The sequence below is a fragment of the Sebastes fasciatus genome, chromosome 12, assembly GCF_043250625.1.
Source record: "Sebastes fasciatus isolate fSebFas1 chromosome 12, fSebFas1.pri, whole genome shotgun sequence".
NCBI classification, from domain to species: domain Eukaryota; kingdom Metazoa; phylum Chordata; class Actinopteri; order Perciformes; family Sebastidae; genus Sebastes; species Sebastes fasciatus.
The window spans coordinates 19370983-19390046 of NC_133806.1; the positions used below are offsets into that span (position 1 = coordinate 19370983).

General features: G+C 39.8%; 1 long non-coding RNA gene across 1 annotated transcript in view; it reads left to right on the forward strand.

Moving 5' to 3' along the window:
* Positions 1 to 705, forward strand: part of LOC141778262 (uncharacterized) — a 33474-nt gene extending 32769 nt beyond the window's left edge. Inside the window, exon 5 of the long non-coding RNA XR_012596025.1 lies at positions 26 to 705. This is a non-coding gene — a long non-coding RNA (uncharacterized LOC141778262). The remainder of the gene's footprint in view (positions 1 to 25) is intronic.
* Positions 706 to 19064: the final 18359 nt, after the last annotated feature.

Here is a 19064-nt window from a genome sequence, read left to right on the forward strand (position 1 = left end):
GTTGTTGTTTTTCTCTGTTCACCAGGAGGTTGGAAAGAGCAGATGTCCGTCTGCACCGTGAGCTGCCAAGTGGGTCCGGAGCGGTGGCAGCCACAGACACAAGGGCCCAAATGGTGTGACAAAAGATGTGCAGGAAGCCCCTCTCCGCCTGGGTGAGCCACAGAGAGGGTCTCCCCTCTCTGCCAGCCTGCACGGACACTCGCAACACGAGCCAGAGTGGTGGCAGCAGCAAAGCCATGTGTTGCCGGCCTGGGGATGCACGGTACACACACACCACCAACACTCATATTCACACAAACATAAACACACATGCATATGCAGGAATGTGCAAATACAGGCCAAATCCCCATCCTCCACTGCCACCAATGCATACTCTACACCTGCGCATTGCACTCAGCCCTAAAGCATATTGATGCTTCTTATAAAACCTTCATATATAGAAAGCCAGTCAGCTATTATTCAGGGTCACTTTTATCTTTCAAATGAGCTGCTGACAATGACGCACAAAATGTGGTGACATGAATATTAATGATGTAAGAAAAAAAGCAGGAAAAATAGTAAACAAACATAATATCCTTTATCTATATGTCAGTAGCTCAAAGTGGAGATGGTGAGCCGTTTTCCCTTTGAGGTCATGAAATGAGGGTGATGAGGCCCTGAAAGTGTTAGAAGCACAGGTGTGCAGCATGGCCTGTACTGAAGGGGTGCACTGAACCATAAACAATGATATAAATGTCTGGCAAATAAAATGGCTAGTTAACAATCTTTTGACTGCTCTAACCTCTGAGCCTTTGTCGGGTATCGATCAGGCAGCTGTTCCTGGCTTTGTCTGGCAGGATGGGAGCATCTGGTTCCTCCTGGGATGAATGGAGAGAGAGCCGCCAAAAAACTTTATTCTGCTTTTTCAAGTCAGGAGCTAAAAAAAAAAAAAAAATAAGAAGCCGGTCACCACCTCCATAGGTTAAAAAAGAATGTATTTATTACATTCACATAAAATAAAATCATAAAATGAACTCATCAGGCTCCTCAGGCTGCTTGAAAGCTTTAATTTAAAGTCGCTTGTTATATTTAACAACCCCCTGCCACTCTTTGTTCCCCAGTTGCCATGTTGTTGGTTTACATGGAAACCATGTAAATGGTAATTTGGACGGGCACAATTTGCCTCCCTATATTAAGATAATTGCATGTTAAATAACGGACATCCTCAGATTTGCAGTGGGTGCTGTATGATGGGTCTTGTCGCAGCAAATATGTCAAGACAGGGTGCTAATGATTTGTCCTGTCAGTCAGAGCACGCCTGAAATTCTCTGGCCAGGACTTTATAGTTCAGGTTATACGGCTGCCGGTGCTGCCCTCCTAATAAAGCCCATCAAAATCTATCTCTTCTCTCACCAAAAGTCTGTCTACTAGTTATCAAAATGAAATGAGTTGAATAATTAATCCAGCTATTTATTGGATAGCTGTGTTGGATGTTCAGATCTGTATTTCCCAGGCCGCTTGTTTGCCTGGCGGTGGTGATGGAGTGTTTCAAACACAGGCTGTTTATGATAAACAGAGATAACAGTGTATTTTGCCGCCATTTGGCTTGACTGCTATATCTGTGGGCCACGAGGTCTTCTTATTGACTTTCACTGAGCCCAACATTGCACTTTGTCAGCGTGAGCGGCAGTCTAAGAGACAGGCGGGCGAGGCAGTCATACAAAGTGAAGTACTTAGGATTAGCCCTGGCTCTTCAAGTTTCAGTAATTATCCTCCTGGAGGCATTCTTGCTGTGTTGGATAATAATGGAAGTCCGGGTGTACGCCTGTCACCTCTCAAGTGTGGGTGGAGGAAACCGACGAGAGGCACAGGACAGAGAAAATGTTTGCTTTTCTGTTATGTCATCCGAGGAGCACAAGAGTAAGGCAAACTTGTATTGTTCCCTCGAAGCTGCACACAAACGCATTGATTCTATTCTCTGCTTTAACACGTGCGACACACGTGATAATGAAACATGTTCTCCAAAAGGTGATAATGTGTTCTCGGATCAAGTGTAATTACCGAGTGTCAGGCGTGTGTTTTTCATAAACAAATCTGTTAAAACACACAGTTGCATTATTTTGTTTTTGACAGTGAGTGTCACCTGATTGGCGTTGATTACATTTGCAAGCTGCACAAGTATATGTGATCCTTATTCACACAGGAAGGATAACTATGTATTTTCTTTCCACTCCTGACATGTTGCTGCAGTTTATTTATCACATTATCCTTAAAGTTTCACTCAAGTGCATGTTGGAATAACAGAAAAGGCCCTTCCATCCAGCAGAGAAAACACAATGCTTTAATTAAGAGTCAGTCCGATTTCCCAGAGGGGAGATTGTCTTCTTCCATTAACTTAGTTTATCATATAATAAAGAGGTTGCCTTGTCCTTCTCTACCCAGACAATTGGTTTTAATCAGCCAGCAGGCCTTTCATGGTTGATAATTTATGCTAAATTGACAAGGGTGGAGGATATCACAGAAAATCATTATGACAGGGCTCAGGTCACTGCCTGTCACCGTCTTGTTTTATCCGTCCATTGAGCTGCACGGACAACAACAAAATTCAGAAGTAAATGTGATGGAAATATTAGCTTGGGAGGCCGCTCATATCACATCTTCAAAATAATGATTTAGAATATATTTCATTCATCAGGTGAAAGTTTTGGGCACATAGTTGCAGTAGCCACTGAGATTATATGTTTTTTCATTATTATTTTTATTCGACCTTTATTCAACCAGGAATAAGCACTCATTGAGATTAAAAATCTCTTTTCCAAGAGTGTCCTGGCCAAGATAGGCAGCAGCAGAGCTACACGGGTGCAGATATAAAACAAACATAACAATTAAAAACACAGACAAAGAGCAAATTACAGAATCCTAAAGTATCGAAAAAGCATTCAACAGCATTCAAAACATCTGCCGCCAGATGTGCTTGCTTCCAAATCTTTAAGAAACACTTTAAAGACATTCAGTGAGACCAGCTCTTGAAGATTCAGTTAATTTTGTAACTATTTACATCATCTACAGAGTAAAACAGCACACAGACAGGAAGTTACAACTTCAAAAGACATCAGCTTTTACAACGTGATTCAACAGGTTATTCTTCTGGGGGAAAACAAACACATTAATATCATGTAAAAGTAAGTCAATTTCTGTGTCAAAACAAAACCTCAACACACAGCAACAGATTATTTCGGTGATTGTACAAGTCCAAAAATGCCTGTTTCGACTTTAGTTTTTTAAAGTGCGGACTGTGTGAAGTGTGAAAGTTGAAGTGTGAAGAAACAAATTGTGATTTGAAGTGAAGGGTGGTGGTGGTGGTGTGGTGGTGGGGGGGATGAAGAGAGGGAGACGCAGGATGAGCGTGAGTAGGAAGCAGGGACACACTTCTCGCCTTGCAATTTAATCACTGTATACCCAGGGAAGTATTGACAGTTGTCCTGTGGAAGCTATTAAAGTTGCTGTCCAAGGTTAAATGAAATTGCAGTTTATCAAGGCAGCATTGAGAAAATAAGGGAATCTGTTCATGGCTGTTGATTAATGTGGAGCGTGATCAACACAAGGGGTTCATTAAGCTATACATCACCGGGGTAATTTAACATGTCATCGCGCCTGCTGTCGCATCCCCTTCACACGTTCTGTGCATTGTGTATGTTCGGCGTATGTGTGTGTGTGTGTGTGTGTTGAAATCAAGAACTCTGACCTCACATTTTCAGACGTGATTGAGCCTGTGCGCCTTTGTGTTTTAGCATGATCAAAACTTCAAAATCCCTCCTGTAAAACCACGTAGCATGTCTCTGCAGAATCACTTATGTTGTATGAGGGCATAATATAAACATATAGCGTGATATATTTTAATTCAATGTGCCAGTATTCAATCAAGCATCAGCCTGGAGGGGAACTCTTACAGAATCAGGGCACTTTCTTCCAAAAAAATTTTGTGATTTGAACTAAAACCAGACTGTTTTTTTTTATCCTGATCATCATCACCACTTCTTATCCTTTTATCAGCATACTGTTCATCTCTTTGATCACTTGTAGTTGCACATGCAGCAGCTGATGAGCATACATAGAGGTATGCTAATCAGGCCTGGGACCTGGAGCTGTGTTTTTTTTTTGCCTGGTGGATTTGTTTACTGGTGGATAATTGATGGTGCTTGAGGGACAGGCGTGAGTCGGACATGAATCACGGGCGACATGGCTCATGATAAGGAGCTGAAAGTCGTCTGTAATTAAGCCGGGCACTAGAGACCAATTGTTTGCAGAATGATTTGGTCGGGGCTAATTGACACTAATTGTTTAATCAGATTTTCTTCCCCTCCATACTGCAAAGCAAGTGTGCTCTACCAGCACCTCCGCCGACAATGCAGTGAAAGAAGCTCTTGATATGAGATTCTTGAGGGGGCTGGAGGTGGCTGGAAATCTAGACGTCTTGTTATGACAGCTTCTCAAATACTGCAGGACTGTCATGTTTAGTCGTATGCCCCAGTGACTACAAGAAATGCACGTATACATGCATTTTTTACTTTAGTTTTGGATGTGGTGTTTGACTCTTTTTATGTATCCTTTCATGTATACAGGAACTTGACTTTTGAAGCAAGTATTATAATGTCACTGTTACTGATATTAATAGGGCTTCCCCCTCTCAATTAAGCGGTTGTTTTGGTCTTAGTCGACTAAGATAAGATAAGATAAGATAAGATATAGTTTGTTGTCCCAAGGGGAAATTTTGCTTGGGCAATAGTGCTGCACACAGCTGCCATCAGCTTAAAACAATACTGTACATAGCCAACAAGACATTACAGTAGTACACCAAGACACAGTAGAAAAACATGTCAAATATTGCCCATTACCTGAGAAAACTATATATGAATAAATAAGCATTAAAAACAAGACATTACAGTGGTACGCCAAAGACTAACATTTCTTTAGTTGATCAGTCGTTTTTAATGTTTTTTTCATGCTGAATGACTTATTTCCAAGAAACTTTTGAGCACATCTCTGGTAAACACAAGATTTAAAGTGGTGCTTTTATGTGATTCTTTGTGGAGAAACTCAGTTTCACAGATCTGTCGATTAACCTGTTTTTGCCCAAAGACTATATTTAGTGTGACAAGGAAAAATGCAACATTTTTTCTTCAAAGTCTTGAGATTTGGTATGGGCATTCTTTGGGCAAGTATTTAACAATACAACTTTGACATTTTTAGATCACATGAAAAATCACACTTTTAATAATACTCAAAGTCCGTATTTTTGAAAAATGCTAACATTGTGTTTATTAAATGTTTTCCATCTGTTTTTCCATCTCCACTCTGCATATATGTGCATATCTTTCATATTCAACTTGTTATGAGTTCGTAGATACCAAATACTTGATTGTGCTCCTTGTAGTTTCTGAGATAGAGTCATTTTCTTATCATGCTATATCTAGTATTTGGGCACATGGAACTACTGTTTTTTCCTAAAATATAATGGAATCTATCCCAAAGACAAGATATAGTATGATAAGAAAAACTCACTTTTCAACGGTGTGACGGATTTTTAAATATCTTCACATTTGTGCTTTAGGCAAGCCCAGAAAACACTTCCACCAAAGGAAATTAATCATTTCAATTGCGGGCACAAATGGGTTAAATGATCTAATCGATTAGTCGACTAAGAATTTCTTTGGTTGAGGACAGTGCGGCTGTGGCTCAGAGGGTAGAGCAGGTCGTCCACCAATTGGAAGGTCGGCGGTTCGATCCCCTGGTCACACATCGTGTGTCCTTGAACATTGCTCCCGAAAGTGTGTGAATGAGTATTTAGATTAAATCCTGATGGGAGAAGTTGGCACCTCGGTGTAAGAATGGGTGTGAATGGGTGAATGCTGACATGTAGTGTAAAGGGCTTTGAGTGGTCTGAAGACTAGAAAAGCACTGTATAAATGCAAGTCCATTTACTTAGCTATTATCTATTTTAGCAAATGAGAAACACATTATTGACACAATTCTCTTGATAGTTTTCTGTTATGAGCGGTGACATCACCCAAAAGTATTTTTGGATGAAGAGGCGTTGATTGATCTTGTGTGCACATGTTACCATGCAGGTACTATGTTGTTGAACAGAGCAGATTTATGACATTTGGAAAAGGCTCATAAATTAGCGCAGTAATACCCGTGATCCTCCTCCACACTCGCTGCAGGACCTGTCCCGTTTAGTGTACGGTTGCACAACAGCTGGATTTGCACTCTGTCGACTAAATTACAATGCAGAACGTTGCACTGGGAGAGGCCATTTCGGGAGAATGGCGGATAATTGTTTTTTAATATCTGTAATACTTTATGAGTGTGGGTCAGCATCAAAGCCACAAAACACTGTGTGGCTCATTTACCAAAAGTGTTACAGCGACTTGACTTGTGCTAGCTCTTACACCCTGATGATGATGTTGTTTACTGTGAAACAAGTGACAATTGGTGCGATGCCATACTCACTACATAAATGCTCTGACATAAAAAATTTGGAAGTGAGCTGACACCACTGGGGGTACTGTTCTGTTGGTGTGAATTCATCTCTTAAAAATCCAACTGAGCTCTCACCACATGATACTGTCCTGTCTGCGCCCCAAATGTGGCTGATTTTTTGTGTATGCTAAGCTAATTCAATGCTGCTTTTTCTACTAAGCACTCACTCTGATTATCAAATACATTCAAGAAATAAACAGTGGTTCCGAGCAAACACAATAAACACTTTATGTCAGCGTTTCATCATCAACGCTCATCTCAGCGAAGACGTATTATAAGTCGAGGCTGCAGCACATGCGAGGAGCTGTTTTAGTGAGATTAAATGATGAAGCGGAGCAGATAATTAGAGACAAGTCTTCCTTCTCTATCTGATTAAATCCAGCAAGTCTGAGTAACGAGCTGGTGATGGGTGGAGCCGAACACATGAACATGAGATCTAACATCATTACATTTAACGGCAATTAAACCTGTAGCTTTTTTAATTAACACAAACTATGATGGGAAATTAATGGTTATTACTCGGGGGCCAGCAGAGGGGAACATTGGATACTCCCTCACCTAATGTAAACCACACTGAGCAAGTGTGGAAAAAAAAAAACCCAGACCGTCCTGAGAGGTTCACATACAGCTGGTCGCGGTGATTACTAGTGGTATAGATTTATTACAATATTCATCTCCATTTGTAAGCCTCGGCACAAATGACAAAGAAAACAAACAGATTATTTGATCACACATGTAGTGTACGTGCATTTTCACAACATGCAGGGATTATTAAAGTATCAGTTCATATTTTAACACTCACCACTAGCAGTGTCTTCCCATGCAGATAGTTCAGGTTTTATTCGTCCAAGTTTTGAGATATCAACTGTAAGATTCAGGCAGCCGTCCCAACATGATGGAGGTGAATGGGATTTCCTTTGTGGTTCTCGCTGCATTAAAATAATATGGTTACAAAATTTTACAGGAACCCTTTTTCCTAAAACGATGCCCCTTTACTCCCACAGAACACACAGTTTGAATAGGGAGGGAAGCATTTTGAATAGGGGAATATTTTGGGGTAAAAGTAACTCCAATAAAAAAACAGGTGTTCTGTGCGTTATCTGGGGTAAAAGGGACAAGATACTGTTAATTTTATTTTGAATGTTCTTTGCTATGAGCACCACAAATGAGATTTGATTGACCTCCTTTGTTTTGGGGTGGAGGCAGATATCTCAAAATCTGCACAAATAAATCCCAAACCCGGGTTTGTTTTTCCAGTTGGGGTGAGAACCAGAGGGGCGTAAGTGACATTTGACCAACTTTACAGGAGAGCCAAAAGAAAAATATACCATACTTTGTCCTGACTTTATTAAATTAAATATTTAATATTAAATCTTCATAAACATGTTTGACAATGTATTTAATGAACAATATTTTGACATTTATGAAAAAATATATTTTTCTTTTTGCACTTAACTTTTGGCCCCAAATGGTTGAGCTTTGAGTGTTCAGTGGGAGGTCTTTTAGGCTTTGGATTGGATTGGTTTAGATTCACATGTGCCCTTTGGCAGTAGAAAGAGCTCATCAAGAGCTTGTATTTGATATATGAAACTAATTTTAACCCAAAAATTACAAACTTACGCCCCTCTGGTTTTCACCCCTCGTTATGTTTTATTCATATATACCACCAGAGATAAGTCATAAAATGTGTTTTTAGTCATTTAGGCAGTGGCAGAAAGTAACTAAGTGCATTTACTCAAGTACTGTACTTAAGTATAATTTTGCGGTACTTTATACTTTACTACTCCACTACATTTCAGAGGGAAATATTATAGTTTTTACTCTACTAAATTTATGTAAAAGCTTTAGTTAGTTATAAATTTCCAGATCGAGGTTTCATAACCAAAATTTATGATGACTTAATAAGATATGATGCATTATTGCAGTTTAAAGTACCCAACAGTATGAAGCAGTGAAAAAGTGCTGCTTATATATGAATCCATCAATGATGATGATCCAATCATATAATGATTTAACACTGACGGGCCATTCTGCATCACAAGCACTTTTACTTTTGGTACTTTAGGTTAGAGCTGCAACGATTAATCGATTATTCGTCAACTATTAAATTATTCACCAACTTTTTTGATAATCGATTGATTGGTTTGAGTCATTTTTAAAGAACAAAAAGAAAAACTCTGATTCCAGCTTCTTAAATGTGAATATTTTCTGGTTTCTTTACTCCTCTATGACAGTAAACTGAATATCTTTGAGTTGTGGACAAAACAAGACATTTGAGGACGTCATCTTAGGCTTTGGGAAACACTGATTGACATTTTTCACCATTTTCTGACAATTTATAGACCAAACAATTTATCGATTAATCGAGAAAATAATCAACAATGAAAATAATCGTTAGTTGCAGCCCTGCTCTAGGTATATATTTTTGTCGTATACTTTTATACCTTTACTTAAGTACATTTTAATATATTTTATAGTGTTTCCAACTTGCAACCTAAGTTGGGAACATCCTAGTTGACCGTCTAGGAGATGTGTTTTAATAGTATTGTTTTGAGTATTGCACTTATTCACATTCCAATTAGCATTTATCTTGTCTTCGTTGCTTTTCAATAAAGTTTTCTGATTTATCGTGGAAGGCTGCCTTTACTTTGTGCTAATAATTGGATGCTATTGAAAGGATGAGTTTCATTGATTTTGTGGATGACTGGGAGCATTACTGGCCCAGACCATAGATTGTCAGCAAGGTCTGTGTTGAGCCGGGATCGATGCCGGTGAATCTTCCCCTCTGGTTTTTATTTACCTCTGTCTCCATTGATTGAAACATGCAATAGTTCAGGGGCTATTATCACACTGACGCTAAGTTTCTCTGTCTCCCCATTGAAATAGCTCCCTCTGTTCCTCGGCAATATCTCACTCCAGCAAGTGCTCCCATCTTTCCCTTTCTAACTAATGAGTTAAGAGTATTGCTATGACCTGTAAACATCAATCATGGAGAAAGAGGGAGACAGTGACTAACTGCACCAGCAGGAGGGGGACGAAATGAAATGAAAGTGTACAATAAAAGAAACATCCAGCTCGGTGTTTGTTGGAGAAACTGAAATAAATAATACCACAAATGAAGTTGGATAATCATGGAATGATTGCTAGGTTGTCGATTTATTTATATAAATCATCTCATCTGAGGAGAAAAACTTGAATTGTCTTATCAGTTTAATGGAGGGTGACTAATAATACCCTGAGACTTTGGTTTGTATAAAATAGGAGACAAAGACATTGAAACTTTTTTGTTCAGTCATTGTGAATTCAGTGGTGTGCTCTTAATCCAATTCAGTGCTCTTCGAGTCTGGAAAAAAAAGCCATGAATTTCTATTCAACTGTTAAAATTAAACTTCTTTCAAACGGATAACTTGTGCAATCTGCCTTGTAGTGGCTGCCTCGCTAGATTGTCTCCACAATGCAACACAGAGACGGTCCTGTGTAAGTGGCCCATCCTGCGTTTACATATCTTCTTCCCTGACAAGCCGGCAGAAAGGTCAGCGTCCTATCCAACTGGGACTCCCATGATTGAATGTAATCAGTATGTACTTGTTATTCTGAGTGCTGGGCCTGTTCTTTTATTTGCTGGCCCAGAAGTTAATTTCCCTGGTGACCTTTGTGTAATAAAACAGTATTATCTGTTTCTGGAGCCACAACAAGGAAGCAAATTAGCTTCCTCAGCAGCGTTTTGTCACCGCGGAGATCTGTTATAAGTTTATTTGCTTTAATTAGATTAAGGGTGCAGTAAAGGCATGTGTCTGTGTGGGCATCATCCCTTGTCTCCTTGCATTATCTGATTGTCCCGGCCAGTGAATTGGACAATGGTTACGCATTTTAATGATTGTTCACTCCACGCAGTCAATGGAGACACTTGCATGTATTAGATAAGTGTTTTTTTGCATAAAAGATCAATTTACGCACTTTCTGACTATTGGCATGCTTGAAGTATTTTAAGTTAACCTGAGCATGTTGGTAATACTTAGCTTAGACAAATTGTGCTCACACACTTTAAAAGGAAATAATCAAGCTGTTGATTTCTCACACTTCTGCACGAACATATGCCACCTGATACTGAGGAATTCCTCTAATCCTTCCCCTACTTTTAGTGGGAGTGACACTTTTCCTTTTAAACTGGATCCTTTTTTCTTAAGTGCACTCAAACAAGCTCAAAATGAATGCCTTACACTTCCTCTTAAATACCATGTACAATTTGTACCAGTACAACTTCTACTACTACTGCTGCTTATAAAAGGGCAGTGGTGGAAGAAGTACTCAGGTCTTTTACTTAAGTAAAAGTAGTAATACCGCAGTGTAGAAATACTCTGTTACAAGTAAAAGTCCTGCATTCAAAATTTTACTCAAGTAAAACTACAAAAGTATTGGCATCAAAAGTAAGTACTCGTTTTGCAGAATGACCCATTTCATAATAATGGTAATTATATCACTGGATTATAATTATTGATGAATTAATGTGCTTTAATGTTGCAGCTGGTAAAGGTGGAGCTATCTTAAAAAATATATATTTTTATTAAAGTATCTTAATGTATAATAGTATATCATCATTTATTAGTTGATTTTTTATTTTGTATTAATAAAAAGTAACAGTTAACTAGTGTTGTCAGATAAATGTAGAGGAGTAAAAAGTACAATATTTGCCTCTAAAATAATGTAGTGGAGTAGAAGTATAAAGTAGCATGACATGGAAATACTCAAGTAAAGTAGAAGTACCTCAAACTTGTACTGAAGTGCAGTACTTGAGTAAATGTTTATTGTAACATTAATATTTGGCTTTTTTTTGTACATTTTCTCTTTTCTACATTTAAAAAAAAAGTGATAAATAATGGGTTCGAAGGTATTTAAATGTTGCTTAGATTTCTTTCTAGACAATAGAACAACACTTGCACTTCACAGATATGTTTGCTGTTTTAAATACATCCAATAGCTGTTGCAGTTTAGACTAAAGGTGAATGTGAGAGGAGAGGCTGTGAGCTGTGGAGGCCAAAGTGAATGCAATGCTTTACTGACCCGAGGAATCTCTTTTATTACGGGCTCTTTGTGCCTCTCCCTCCGCTGCTCTGTCAGCCCATTCAGACCCAGTGGCAGCCACCTACATTATATCCTGGATAGGCAGGACATTCATGCCTTTTTAACCCATTGTCCTTCCCCCTGGGGTGAGGGCCCAGAGCGGGATGTGAGAACCCCAGGCTGGGCATTGTGTCCCTTTGCGCTCTTCACACACCCGGCGGGGGACTTCCTTTCTGGTGTCACCGAAACCTGTGTGGTGTAATCCGCAGCTCCCTGCTGAGCAGGATGGGAAGGTTATTAAAAGTGCCTCTAATGTCTCGTTAATAAATCGCTTCCATTTTCCGCTTCATTTCTAAGTAATCGCGTTGGGGAGTGTGGATAGGAAAGGAATGTGTACCCGTTCCTGTGTTTTCAGTATCAAAGCGGCATAAAAATTAGCATGTCTTTTTTATTGTCAGCTACACATATCACGGACACACGAGTACAGATCCATTAGAGATGTGACCCTCGCATTAAAGATCAAGTGTCTGGGCTGCTGTGTGACAGGGTCAACCTACAAGGTGTTGATGCCGCTGTTATTGCCGGAGGAGAGATTTTTAAACGCACCGAGTCCAGCTTGGAGGTTTGGGGTTAATGGTGTCTTATACTGCGACCCGGTGGATGCTGCGTTTAGGTCTCCTCTGGGGGTAGCTTTATAAAGCAGCAGAGGTCACTTCAGTTAAAGTGCTGCTGTGTTAAAGAGGTTAGAGAGCAGAGGTCCCCACAGCGTGGTATCACAAGCACTCTCCATGATGCGTTAAGGATGCTGATGTCTCTGATTGCCACAGTGGGACCTGGAGGTGAGGTTAGGGATGGCTCAGGACTGCTGGGGTAATCCCATTAACTGTGACTCCTGTAGCCCTCGCTCCCAGTGTGTGTGCATGTGTGTGTGTGTTTCAGAGAGCGAACGAAAGAGACAGTGTCTGTCTGCCAGTGTGCAGGGGGTGACCCCAAAAGACATTAGCCTGCCCCGGAGGTCAAAGGACAGACAAAATTAAAATACACGTGAATCATTCATCAAATATGAGCGTCTCTCCTGTTCTCGGCGGCCGCTCAGTGTGATTTATCACCTGTCACAACTCGCGAGCCATCAAGCTCCAAGTTTTAGTTAGCGGTGATCACGTTCACTCATCTTTTCTCTTGAACCACTAACTTGTTTATTATCTGTTTTCTTCCCACTGATGTTTCAAATCGCAAATATGCACGTAATTGTTTGGGACGACCTCTCGCATGCCATGTAGCACATCACAAAGTATATTTCTTAGTCGTTTTCAAATGACTTGTTTGACAGTCGGAAGTAAGAGTGGCTCAGTCGATGTGCAGGAAAGCAGAAAGATCCTTCTCAACAGAATCAGGTTTGTCGGATTCATGTGGCGATGCACATCTCAGTCATTAGTTAAAGCACAAATAATAATCACAGGGAATAAAATACCATGTCCGACATGGCTTGTAAGGACAATGCTTATCGTCGGTTAATTGGTACCAATTATCACGTGTCTTAGCTTTGAGTTCCGCCTCGACTGGCACAAAAATATGTATTGACAGCCGCTGAGAAGCCACCATTGAGCTGATTTTAACAGCATTGTTAAAGGCTAAAAGATGGTGGCCATTATGTGCCATGCACTGCTAGGCTATCTGCATTGCTCCCGGGCAATCAGTCAATGCAGGACTGCAACCCGTGGAAATATAAGTGGGGCAGTTATGGCAAACAAAAAGCTATCAGTGATTCTGAATAGAGAAAAAAATACTGAGGGGGTCAAACGTCAATGGCGGGGAGTAGGAGAGTGTTTGGTATTGTCAATAATGGATTCTCTGTTCGAGGGTGGGATGTTCACGGTGAAAAGCCTTTGGTGGGCGGGATGTGGTGGGCCAAAGTCATTCATGCAAGAACACTATATCATGTACATACTGATAAAGCAGAGCAAACACATGGTTAAGATTGAGGATGGTTCTTCCCTCTGCTGAAGGAAAATATGAGATGTTTCTTTACAAAATCAACTATATTGTTGTTGTTTTTTTTACCTTTTTAAAGATAGTGATTTTGATGTTTTAACCATCGAGTACGCAGGTCCAAATCACGTCAAGGGTTACTGAACAACTGAACACAATCACCCAGTTTCACTTTACAAGTAACTGCTTGTTGCACTTGAATCACTTCAAGATGTTCTTCTTTAGACAGTGAATTTAATTAGACTGGCTACTCAGCTGAAAATGTACAATGTTGTTGAATGTTTTGATTAGTTTATCATGTCACAATTACAATAAAAAAAAAGTATTATTTTTCAGATATGCTTTATGTGAACCAAAAACAAATAGATTTATTTCTAAACATCTGACAGGTAGGATTATCCATGTTTAAAAGGGCACATTTAATTATTTGACTGTAACTAATGCAGTTAAGATGGATATTCACAGTTATTGGTATTTGGAACAATATGGTGAGTGTGTGTATTGATCAGACTGGAGTCTTGTCGCGTCTGTCAATACCAGTAGATGAATCTAATTATGGTTCCTCTCTGTCTACTCAGTTAACTGTCAGCATGGGAGCCCTTATAGCCTGTATGTCCAGTATGTGCTCACACACAGACTGAGCTGTCCCAACATTAGGACAGTTGGCTTAGAGTCCCACCTCCTTCCTTAACATCCCACCATAAAGCCTTTAACAGTGGTAATAAAGCCAAAGCAGCTATGATGGCTTGTGATAGATCTCCGTCATAGATACAGATTTGTCTGGGGAAAGTTGTCATTCATTGAGCCGTATTTCTTGGATGATAATTCTGGATTTCTTCTGAGTTTAGAGAGATTTATATGGAGCATTTAATCTGCTCCAGTATTTGTATTTTCATGTTTCACTGTAACAGAACCAACATTGTGTGATCTGCCACAACCAACCCAATTTGCATATCACCAAAGCTCTAAAGATTAATTTACTGTGAGACTTGTGTTTGGAGACACAAAACAGGATGCTGTGAGAGCCTATGGATTTAACACATCCACTAAAGTGTAACTGTGGAGTCTGTACCCCCTTATAGATAATAATATGCAAATTATTTTTATGAATAAAATGTCTCTCTTTGAGAAACGTTGCAGATCAGAGTATAGAGACACTGAACATTTTCTAAAAGTAAAATAAAAAAATATATTTTTTTATTTTGTCTTGATGGACCATAAAGTAGAACTCTGTTTTTATTTTATGTATTTATTTAGTGTAATTCTTTTGCACCTCCAACCAATGGATTTCCATGATTTTAACTTTTTTATTTTTTTAAACACCTGCCCACCATCTGTTTTATGTGACATCATCAGCTCTAAAGTTGATCAGTAGTATGTCAGTCTTATTCAACAGTGCAACAGTTTTTGATAAAACAGTGGATATGTATTTCTGTGCACACGTCTATTATGCAAAAGAAAAAATGGTAAACAACATGAGGAAACAGTTTGGTCCTCTACATGGAGACATGGTGCAGGGTAAAGTCCCACTCAAATACAGAATACCTTGGCACCTACATGTCACATAAGCATCATTGCCCCATTTTCAAGGATTATTTATTTTCAAGCTTTCTCACACGTACAAAAAACAAGCTTACATGTCACACACACACACACACACACACACACACACACACACACACACACACACAAGCTTGTGCCTTTGTTTGTTCAGTCTGTCACTTCACTCAGCCGCGTGTGGCCGTCCAGGGACTCCCCTATCTCCACAGGTTTTTTCGAGGGAAAGTCATTTGAGTTCGAAATCTTCTTTGGCAAGTGCAACACTTCATCAAGGGTGAAGACTCCCCGGCTATCAAAGATGTATCAGTTGGTCTGATAAAGCCCTTGCCCCGGTCCCCGCACAGCAACATCCCATCATAAATAAAAGCAGCAGAAAAGAGGCCTTTGTCACTGTTTATCTGGACTGCTTTTCTTCCTCGCCCTTGATTTCCTCTTCAGAAAATTGATGCACCCTTAGATTGAAGCGGAGGGCTTGACAGGTAATGGTTAGTGTGATAACTGCTCAGATTTCATCAGCCGGGGCTTTTTTTTTCTTCTTTGTGTGCAATTGTTGGAACTTTCAGCTAGATTACCTGTCATCCAGTGCATCAGATAAAAATGCAGAGTTGAGCAGATATAGCCAACGCTGGAGCAGATAGGAAGAAAAAGATCTGGATGGAGAGTGTTGGATGTGAAAGGAGCAGCGAGGACACAAATTTACATTTATCTGATAGTGAGGCAAATAGAACATATTATTACCATCACAATCACAGACGGCTTCCTCTTGGCATAGAGATTTGTGATTTATATTATGTGGTTTAAATGGTGTACATGCTACATACGCATATAAATATGTAAATTGGCCTGTATGGTTTGTCTTCCACTGGCACTACAATACTATAAAACTATAAGGTTTAAATCACTTTGGCTATTCACTGATTTTATTTTATATCTAAGAAATCTATAAAAATGTATAAAAATGTTTCCTTTATCCACACAAACATTTTCAAATATATTTTAAATGGCTGATTTCTTGCAAAGAAGACCTTTTCTGTTGCATGAAAGGTTATTGATTTTTTATTTATTTTTTTGTCAGGGAGAGACAACCTATTTATGTCTCAAAAAAGTCAAATCTGCATTTGGTCGTCTCGATGTTATGGTAACCACGAGAGCTGAAATCTTTGGCAGATGTGTGGCAGTGATTTTTTTTTTGTCAGCTATTATTGCATTATAAACACTCGGTTAGAGTTACATAAAACATGCATATTTTTGACTGGGAAATTTTCTGACGAGAGAAACAGCTGTGCTGGCCTTACAATGCATTAAGTATTTCATCCCTTTTAGATGGTTAAATTGTGCATGAAATGTTGCTGGCGCAGGGTTCTCCCGAGCTGGACTGATTAGGCAACATCTGTTACATTGGGAGAAATCCGTGTCGTTTCTAATTAGCTGTCAGGCTGCGGCTACGTTGTGCCTGATGGTGCCGAGGATCTGCCACAGGTTCCTCTCCTCGCACTGTCACCTGCTTGTGTGTCCCCCCCCCTCTCCACCTCCCCTCCTCTAGTTCCCCCTTTCCCTCCCCCTCTCCCCCCTTACTCTCCCTCACACACACACACACACACACACACACACACATACACACACTCATCAGCTGTAATTAGAGAGCAGGGTCCATACAAAAGGAGCGAGCTGGGAGCCAGGCTCGAGCCCATCTGTGCAACCCCATCATCAGCGAGCTCACAACTCCTCCAACGCTGGGGGCCGCTCCCGAGCCGGGGGCCCCCGCACGCTGATCATCCGAGCACACAAACTTTCTTCCTCTGCCTCCCTCCTCCTCCTCCACCTCCTCCTCCTCCTCCTCCTCCCTGCCTGCCTTTATCTTTCTTTTTCACTTTGCTCTCTTTCACTCTGCGCTGAAAGAAAATCCATCGCAACCGGGCTAATTCATCTTGCTTTAATAAGGCTCAGACGCTGGTAAATATTAAATACACCGCAGCGAGGAACAGACAACACTGTGGCCAGCTATTGACAAAACGCAGCATTAGAGGGATGGAATGAGCTGAAATCTATACGGACAAATTAACAAACACAGGAGCCTCAAAGAGACACTCACAACTGATGGTGTTTTCATTCACACACTTTGTGCCTTGTTGTTTTAACACCATATATCTTTAAGATTTTAGCTTCCTTAAAACTCAAATTGTTTATTTTTAGCAGAATGTGTTTTTAGATTTACTTCCTTTTTAACATCTCAGTGACCTTCTATCTGTTTCGTTTCATTCATTACTTATTGTGTACACAATATGCCATTTCTATAGGTCAACTCCAGTACTAGTCATCACAATATCTGTCAGGTAATTCATTTCAGCAGCCAATCAATAATTCTAGTTTACCAATGAAAGAAACACAGCAAGGGCCAATACTTTTTCAATCTTTCCGGGTTTTATTCATCAAATTCTTTGAGTGTTTTTAATTTTTCATGTTTCCTTTATTTAACCTGGTAAAAGTCTTCCTTGAAATAATTTAAAATATATTTTTCCTGGCAAAGAGGGCAGCATCTAACATTGTTGCAAGAATCAATGCAAACCACAAGAGAACATGTCACAACATACAAAATAGTCAAAATATCAAGTTGAGACGCATAAACAAACATGAGTTTGACAAATATTGTCCAGAAACCCTCACAGGTACTGCATTTAGCATAAAAGATATGCTCAAATCATAACATGGCAAACTCAAACCCAACAGGCAACAACAGCTGTCAGTGTGTCAGTGTGCTGACTTGACTATGACTTGCCCCAAACTGCATGTGATTATCATAAAGTGGGCATGTCTGTAAAGGGGAGACTCGTGGGTACCCATAGAACCCATTTTCATTCACATATATTGAGGTCAAAGGTCAAGGGACTCCTTCGGAAATGGCCATGCCAGTTTTTCTCACCAAAATTGAATGTAAGTTTGGAGCATTATTTATCCTCCTTCACAACAAGCTAGTATGACATTGGTTGGTACCAATGGATTGCTTTTTTCTAGTTTCATATAATACCAGTATCTTCACTCTAGCTTTAAAACTGAGCCTGTTAGAACCTAAAAATTGCAAGTTGCGTTAATGCGTTAAAGAAATTAGTGGCGTTAAAACAAATTTCCTTAACACGTTACCATCGCATTAACTTTGACAGCCCTAGTATAAAACAATACATTTAGATGCAAACACATTGACCAAGTGCTTTAAAACTGACTTGATTTCACCAACCACTCTTTGAAAGTAGTCTAAGATAAATCAGGTTTCTCTTTCACAAAAAATGGAGTTGTATAACAATTTTTTTGTCATCTTGATCTCTTAAATCAATATTAACACTTTGCTTCATGTTAAACAAGAATAGTCCTGCTTCAATCGCAGATATCGAGTTACAGAGAATTACTCCTGTTGTTGTTATAAGTATGAGCATATTTAGGATTCTACAGTAAAAAGGCATGAAAGAGAGGAATCACTAGCATGCAACCCTAAACTCTTACATCTTGTCAAGCAGCTGACACACAGTAAAACTTTAACCTCTCAGTCTGGCTCTTGCTCTGTCATGACATAGTCAGACAGCATACACATCTGTCGCCTTTGGCAATCTCTGACAAGTTCAACTGGAGAGGCTGCGAGACGAGGGGAGGAGCTGCTAGCCGAAGCCAGAAGTTCTGCTCGAGTGGTGCCTTAAGGCGGCAGATCAGATGAGACACAAAGATCATTTTGAGTTGTTATCACAGGCACTTAACCGCAACTGAGAGATGTCCTTCTGGCAATGCCACCTTTTACAAATCAGATGTTTCATTTGAGAGCTGTCATGTACGACGGAGCATTAGTTACTCATGTTCTTTCAGGTGTCATCAGATGAGCTCTTAAACAAGACTACTCAACTTCCCGTCAATGTTGAGACAATTTGTTGATTGACTAATCCAATGTG